This window comes from Akebia trifoliata, chromosome 3, assembly GCF_017979445.1.
Source record: "Akebia trifoliata isolate Shusen 1 chromosome 3, ASM1797944v1, whole genome shotgun sequence".
NCBI classification, from domain to species: Eukaryota; Viridiplantae; Streptophyta; class Magnoliopsida; order Ranunculales; family Lardizabalaceae; genus Akebia; species Akebia trifoliata.
Genome location: NC_141377.1, coordinates 21,491,889 through 21,500,823, shown reverse-complemented (window position 1 = coordinate 21,500,823; position 8,935 = coordinate 21,491,889).

Below are 8,935 nucleotides of genomic sequence, written 5' to 3'. Positions count from 1 at the left end.
CTGCCTACTCGGAGTAAAAGAGTAATGGACCTATTTTCTGAGAGTTCTACTCTACATACTCGGGGTGAAAGAGTAATGGATTATTTTTTCTAAGAGTCCTACTTTACTTACTCGGGGTGAAAAAGTAATGAACTATTTTTCTGGGAATCCTACTCTACCTACTCGGGGTGAAAGAGTAATGGACTTATTTTCTGGGAGTTCTACTCTACCTACTCGGGGTGAAAGAGCAATGGACTATTTTTCTAGGAGTCTTAGTCTACTTACTCGAGGTGAAATAGTAATGAACTATTTTTTCTAGGAGTCCTACTCTACCTACTCGGGGTGAAAGAGTAATGGACTTATTTTCTGGGAGTTCTACTCAACCTACTTGGGGTGAAAGTGTAATAGACTTATTTTTTGGGAGTTCTAGTCTACATACTCGGTGTGAAAGAGTAATGGACTATTTTTTCTTGGAGTCCTACTATACTTACTCGGGGTGAAGGAGTAATAAACTATTTTTTCTAGGAGTCCTACTCTACCTACTCGGGGTGAAAGAGTAATGAACTATTTTTTCTAGGAGTCCTAGTCTACTTATTCGGGGTGAAAGAGTAATGAACTATTTTTTCTAGGAGTCCTACTCTACGTACTCAGGGTGAAAGAGTAATGGACATATTTTTTGGGAGTTTTACTCTACATACTCGGGGTGAAAGAGTAATGAACTATCTGAGTAAAATCTGAGCAAAATTCGAGAAAACCCTCGGCGGTATTTGACTGAACATAATCTGAGAAAGCCCTCGGTAGCAACTGGCTGAGCATAATCCGAGTAAACCCTCGGCGGCATCTGGCTGAGCATAATTTGAGCAAACCCTCAGCGGTAACTGGCTGAGCAAAATCCGAGCAAACCCTCGGTAGCATCTGGTTGAGCATAATCCGAGCAAACCCTTGGCGATAACTAGCTGAGCATAATCCGAGCAAACCCTCGGTGGCATCTGGCTGAGCAAAATCCAAGTTAACCCTAGGCGGCAATGATGATGTTTCCAAACACTCAATTATACGCACATTTTTCGATTATTTATCTTGATTTTTGTACCTATTTCTCCATATTAAGGTAATAATCATGTTAAGCCTCAAAACACCATGTTGCATATTAATTAGGCTTAATTATATATAAATAAATTCATTTACTAGATAAATCTAATTACGTGTGTTTTTTATGCAGAAAATCAACAATTTGGAATCAAAATCTCAAGACAAAAGCATTTGGACCCACTTTGGAATGTCCTAATCCTTTGGAATGCCCTAATCCTTAACTCATATTCTCCCCTTTTGTCTTTTTGTGCAAAGAAAAGTGGAGGCTACTTTTAGACTTTTCTACACACATTTTTCTCTATAAATAGAGCCTCCATTTCTAGAGAAAGGGCCCCATCTTGGTTCTCTTATCCAAGACTCCTTTAATCTAAGGCTCTTAGCCTATTCTCTTATTTTTTGTATTTTCATTTTCTAGTTATTTTTTTTTGGCTAAATAGTCTTGTAAGAAGTAGAAGAAGAAGAAGTTGTAAGTTTCTCCATGAAATGAAGAAAAGTTATTTCATTTCTTATCTTCCCTCTCTTGCAATGACATTAGGCTAAGTTCCCTTCCATTGGAGAGTGGAAAAGCCTAGAGCAAGTTCTTGTGTTATTTATAATTTCATGTCTTTCTTTTATTTAAAATGCTTATGAGTTTTCTTTAAGTTTCTTGCACTTTTATTCTTAATATAGATACTTTATGCTTAGATTAGATCAAGATAAAGTATGCTTAAACTAGATAATTGGTAGTAGGAAGTTTTCAAAGAATTCTACTTTGTTTATGTTCCCTTATTTCATTTCATTTGCAAAACTTTCTGATCTAAGGAGCTAACACCAAGTCCTTACGATTGAGTTATAAAAAGGTTAGAAACTAGGAATTACTCATCAACATGTTCTAGGTAGATCCACCTCCAATGGTGTTTTAATTTCATAAGTTTACTTGCTTTTAATTTCATTTACTTTAGTTTATTTTCTAGCAATTTTACATTTTCTTATAAGTTCAAAAATACAAATAAAAAAAGTTTTAATTCTTTTTAGTTAATTTGTATTTTATCTTCTTAGCTTAACTCTATTCCTCATTTCTCTTGGGTTCGATCCCCTACTTGTCCCACAAGTAAGGTAAAAGTAAGATTATTATTAACTCCGGTGAGAAGAACAACGATAGTCTCATCAGGCAACTGAGCAAAATCCAAGTTAATCCTTTGCGACATCTAAGAAAAATCCAAGATAACCCTTGACGGCAACTGAGCAAAATCAAGTTAACCCTTGGCGGCAATTGAGCAAAATCCAAGTTAACCATTGGCGGCATCTGGGTAAAATCCAAGATAACCCTTGACGACAACTGACTGAGTAAAACTGGCTGAGGAATGAATGAATCTTGGGAAATAATGAATGAATCTAGAAAAAAATTATTAAAATGAATCGAGATGAGATTGAAAATGAATCTGGAGAATAACGATTAAATCAAGGAACGAATGATTCAAAATAAATCTGGAAGATAATGAATCTAGAAGAGAATGATCGAATCTAGGAATGAATAGATTTGGAAAAGGATTACTGAATCTGATAACGAAAGAATGCCTTATCTCCTACTCTAGGTAAATGAGTTATTCTCTAGGTAAAAAACCAAAATATGAGATCAGAAACGCTTTTGTTTGAATCTCAAGGTTTTTTCCAAAACTTTTATGAATTTAAAACTTGAGTTTTTATTTTTTTTGATCCTCAAGGGTTTTCGAAAAATTGTTATCAAGAGGGTAACCTTAAGTTTGGGATTCCTTTTGTCTTTTAGGATTAACATTGCTCAAAAATAAAATGGCCCTAGTTTGACCATAAACATGACATTGGAGATAATTGAATACATCATGCAAAATTAAAAAAAATGCCCCTTGTATGAAGGTTTGAAATATTTGATTACCACAACCGCAATAAAGATTCAACTTTTAATTTTGATTAATTTTATTGAAGATTTTGAGTCAGGCTCAAGAGAACAAAATATTTCCTTTTGAGACTCATCATAGAACTCACCTTCTCTCCTTTGGTTTACTTGGGGAAATAAACATTTTCAGATTGATCGTAGATAAGATACTTGTGACTTCTGAGTCTGTGCCTGGTTTAAGCTAAGTATTGAACTTGATTATTCGGATTTCTGATGTTTCAGCTCGGACCGCTCTTAGCTTTTTAACTCCCTGGAGATTTTTTCACTTTTCTTTGTTGCTCTAACTTTTTCCTAGATTGCCTTTTCAGGTTTTCAGACTAGCGAGCTTTTTACTTTTTTTTCTTTGCTCTGATTGTTGCCAAGATCGTCTTTTCGGATTTTCAACCTTGCGAGCTTGCCTTAATTTTTGCCTAAGTCGTCATTTTCGGGTTTTAAACCTAGTAGGCTTTATTCTTTTTTTCTTTTTCTTTTTCTTCTGAACTTCTAAAGTTACTGTCTGGTCATGTTTTGCTACCTTCCTTTACTTTTTCACACGGTACTTAGGAGGATTTTTATAGGTAGACTTAGGATTGTGTATAAAAAGAAAGGAATTTTGAGGCTCAAAAACTCGAATGCCCCTTGTGTGGCATTTTTTATTTTTCTTTGAACTTTCTTCCCTATTTGACAATATTATTATTTTTTTTTTATATTTTTTTTATTTTTTTGTAGGGAAATATATATTTTTTATTTTGATGTGGTCGAGCCTGAAGTAACTTATCAGGTTGCCTATGTACCCCAGATTTTTGGGATCAGACCAAAACGTAGTTCGGATTTTCCCTCCCTTGGGTTTTGGTGATCAGGCTAAGAAAGAAAAGGACTATATATATTTTTTTTGAAAAGGCTGAAAAGGACTTCAGAAAAGATATATTGAACTGGGTGTAAACACCCCAATTTGAACGGGCCCTCACTCGAAAGGGCCCAAAAATAACAATTTTTTCTCAATAAATTTGGCCAACGGGCCTCGAATGCCCGAAGCATTAGATCTGACGTTTTTGCCAAAATCCAAAGCCTCTAACACCTCTCAATGGGTTAGTAGGTCCACCAAAGGAATCCGGCAAGTTCATATTCACTCTGCTCCATGCAAAACACCAATTTCTCAACAAAAGGGGTCAACGGGCCTCTAAGGCCCAAAACATCAAAAGGTGGCAACTTCGATTAAATCAATGCTCCTAAGACCACCCCATGGTCCAAAGAATCCATCAAAAGGACCAGACTCACCCCACGTCATCCCGACTACCGCCGCTCCACGCTTACATTTAAAAAATTGATAAAATTCTCCAACGAGCCCAAAAGGCCCAAATTGCCAAACATGTGGCATTTCTTTTTTTTATCAAATCAATAACTTCAAGAAAAATATAAAAAAATTGAAAATTTCAAAAAGCGAGACTTGGGATACCTACCCATCATCCATCCTCCATCGCTCCACCTCGAAATTCGCGAATACCTTAAATCCACTTAAGGCCCACAAACCCTCGATTCTTTCCTAAATTCATTTCTTTCCTTACCCATAACCCAAAATTAATCCTACATCACCTAAACCCCAACACCTACCCTCCCTCAAAAAAATCCAACCCACAAACAAATCGTATATAACCCACAACCCTCCTAAACCCAAGTCCAACACTTAAAAGCCCACTAACTATTACCCATACCCAACTTCTTACCTAACCCATAACCTTAACCCATTACCTATTACCCACATCAACCAATCAACCCCTCAATATCAAAAGATGACACTTGTCATCACCACCCTTCACCTCCCTCATCCAATCACCCACTCCCATCACCATTCTCTAAACAACTCATCTAACCTATCTCACCTCTCTCCAAAATCACCTCAACCCATACCCTACCCTAACCTAACCTACCCGCATTCTCTAACCACCAACATCACAATCCATACTCAATATACCCTAATCCATCATCATTATCTAACATCATCAACCACCCACATCATCACCCATATCTCTACCTATCATCTTCCTTAAAACACTCCAATAAAATCAACTCGACCCATACTTCATTCATCATCAATCAACTAACCCATTTCTCTCTCTCTAATCAAACAATCCCCATCAACCAATCAACCAATCTCATCACCTCATCTTTTCATCATGATTGCCACATGGCATCATCCCCTCTCTCCTCCCAAAAACAATTTTAACAATCCCTTACACAACCCATTCTCCTAAATCTACACACCTCACCTCATCAACCAACCTAACACTCATTCTCTAAATAACCCTCTTACACCCCCACTCCTCCCATCAACCATCACTCATCTCATCCCACCAAACACTCTACCCAAATGGATGTGGGTAAGATCCAAACCATTTGGGTTAAAACACAACCCATTTCATCATTTACAAAACTACCCTCAATCCCAACCCAAATTTCATACCCCCAACTTCTAAAAACCATGCCATTACCCATTATCCCAATGTTTCACCCCATTATACCCCCAAACCTCCTCCCAACTCCTATAAAATACCCTTCCCCTTCTTCCAAAGAGGGTTAACCATTCTCACTAAGAAATTCTTACCAATCCTCTCTCACCAATTATCACCCAATTATTACCAAGTATTACCAAGTCTTACAGAAAAAATACAAAAAAATCTGTCCTCATCTATCCTCAAATCTCATACTAACCTTCTACAAAAACAAAAAGGTACATTCTCTCATATGTCACTAAGGATCTAAGAAGCATAGAAGAAAAAGAAGAAATAAGGGTGAACTTAAAGCTTCAAGGTGGGTGCTAAGTACACCCCCTTCCTCTCTATCCTCTCCTCCTCCCCCTTCTAATATCCCCTTCTTCTCTTTCATTTTATTTTAAATGAGTAGTCCCTAAGGCAAATGATTCATTAGGATCATCTCCTTCAATGAGATGATCCTATGATCGAGCCGAAAGCGAACCCCTATCCAAGTGCACCCACGTGGCATATTTTTCACTTCTTTTACAAAAACAAAATGACCGAGTTACGTAGAGGTTACTGCCATTCGGCGGGGAGAAAGGGGTGCCTAACTTCTTCCCCTTTTTCCAACCGAGTCGCTTACCCGAATCTCTAAGCACATATCAATCCTTATCCATCACGAGTCACTAATTCCAAAATGTCATTTTTTGAAAAATGTCCATCGGGTGACCATTCACACCCACTTAGTACATGAATTGGTGCGACTCCAATATTTAGTAGTTGTGGCCGTCGTAATGACGAATTCCACGTAGCTACAGCTGGCGACTCCACTGGGGACCTTTGGCTCATCCCTCGTGACAACTCGGTCATTTTGAAAAGAAAAAAAAAACATATTTTTATTTTCTAACATGGTTTGTTTGTGGTTTCCTATGTTTCCTTTTTATTTTGTTTCACATGTCCATCGGAATATTTATTTACTTTTTGTCGCTTGCGTTATATATTGGTAAGGGGGTCGATGAAAAGAAATGAAAAAGAAAAAGAATGGCACGTGCACTTGCAAGTATAGCCTCACTTCCAAGCCACCCCACCCTCAACATACTTAGCCCCGATGCTTAGTAGTTCCACGGCTTGAGATCGTTGTTTCAAGTGTCGGGAATGAACACATCAAACCCGATCACCAACCAACGACGCGTGTACTTCGGTATGCATCGAGGTTTGAAAATCGGGTAGTCGTCAAGCCACCTATTAAACTCATGCATATGCCCGGTTAGATGAGCTAGGACACAAATTCTTGATGTTATATCGACCCCCAAGCAATGTTGTAATCATACAAGTTGTGGTCGGGCCTTGAAGCCCAAGTTGTAAGCCCAAAAGTGGCGATTAGATCGTAGGTTTGCTTCACTCTCCATTCATATCCCCTTAGGTAAAGGGGAGGGAATGCTTGTTGCATCATGTTCAAAAAAGAAAAAAAAAACAGAGAATAAAAGACTCAAAAACAGTGAGGGAACATTGAAAACAGGGGCAAAGAAATAGTTCTGTGAAAATTCCAGAAACTGGATTTCATTCTGGTCCTTGTCCATGGCACGGATGGACCAAAACGTGCTTCATCCGTGTTGGTGACACGGTTGAAACAATTACTACTTTAACCGTGTCTTGGGCACTGTTGAAATATTAAATGTCTCATCCGTGCACAAAACACGGATAATGGAATGTAGATTAAATCCGTGTCCATGGCACGGATGGACCAAAATGTGCTTCATCCGTGTTGGTGACACAGTTGAAACAATTACTACTTTAACCGTGTCTTGGGCACGGTTGAAACATTAAATGTCTCATCCGTGCACAAAACACGGATAATGGAATGTAGATTAAATCCGTGCCATTGACACGGACCAGAATGAACTCGGCCCCCTGAATGAACTCGACAGTCCATTTTTAAAGACCCTCACCATTTGTCAAGTATTGAAAGCATCCTCGCGGGAAGATCATAAATTTTGAAGAAAAAAAAAAACTATGTGAAATGGATTTTTGTCAATCGATCTTCTTCACAAGGTACAACCAAATAAAAAAATAAAAAAAAAGGGGGGAGATATGGAATGAAGAAAAGAAAAAGGGAAGAATTTATGGATTTTCCCAAAACCAAAAAATAATTTCGTAAACTGGATCCCCCACTCATATTCATTTAAACCGGGTCCACGACCCACACCCATCTAAACTAGGTCATGACTCAGACCCATTTCCAACTGGATCCACGACCCAGATCCATTTTCAATTTGGTTACGACCCAGATCCAATCCAACCGGGTCCAAGACCTAGATCCAGATCCATTCAAACTGGGTTCACAACCTAGATCCGTTCAACCGGGTCCACGACCCAGATCCAAATCCATGTCAATTGGGTCCACGACCCAGATACATTCAAACTGGGTTCACAACCCAGATCTGCTTAACCGGGTCCACGACCCAGATCCGTTCAACTGGGTCCACAACCCAGATCTAAATCCATGTCAACTGGGTCCACGACCCAGATCCATTCAAACTACGTTCACAACCCAGATCTGTTCAACTGGGTCCATGACCCAGATCCAAATCCATGTCAACTAGGTCCACGACCCAGATCCACTACAACTGGGTCCCCAACCTAGATCCATTCAAACTGGGTCCGTGACCCAAATCCGTCTCGACTAGGTCTAAGACCCAGATTCAGTTTCGAATCAAGTTCAGGATCTAATAAAGATAACAATCAATCAATCTACTCAAACGCATCCAACTTTAAAAAAAACAAAAAAAAATAAAATAAAAAACAAAAATTTTCAAAAAGCATCAATTGCAGTCCTTGATCAAGTCGGTGCCTAGAAAGATCTTACCCTGTTGATACGAGGGGGATAGACTACGTCTATTTAGGGAACAAGGTGATTTAAGAGTGTCATTGTGCGCCACCTCTTCCTTGGAGATCTACCTGGCCGACGGTGATTTCGTAGAACTGAATTGGAAGCTACTAAAAAAATGGGTTGTTCCAACTCGATTTATATCAGAAATCACTTTTCAAAATGTTCTTTCCAACTCCGTGTCAATGCCAGCTCCGTGCTGAGATAATTGCATTCCTCAAAATATTTTCCCGACTCCGTGTCGATGCCAGCTCCGCGCTGATGAAATTACCTTTTCAAAATGCTTTACTAACTCCGTGCTGATGCTAACTCCGTGTTGATGCCAACTCCGTGTTGATGCCGACTCCGTGTCGATGCCAGCCCCATGCTGAGATAATTATTTTTCAAAATATTTTTCCCGATTCCGTGTCGATGCCAGCTCCGTGCTGATGAAACTATTTTTCAAAATATTTTCCCGACTCCGTGTCGATGCCAGCTCCGTGCTGATGAAATTACTTTTTCAAAATGTTTTCCCGACTCCGTGTTGATGCCGGCTCCGTGCTGATGAAATTACTTTTTCAAAATGTTTACCGACTCCGTGTCGATGCCAACTCCGTGCTGATGCCAACTCCGTGTTAA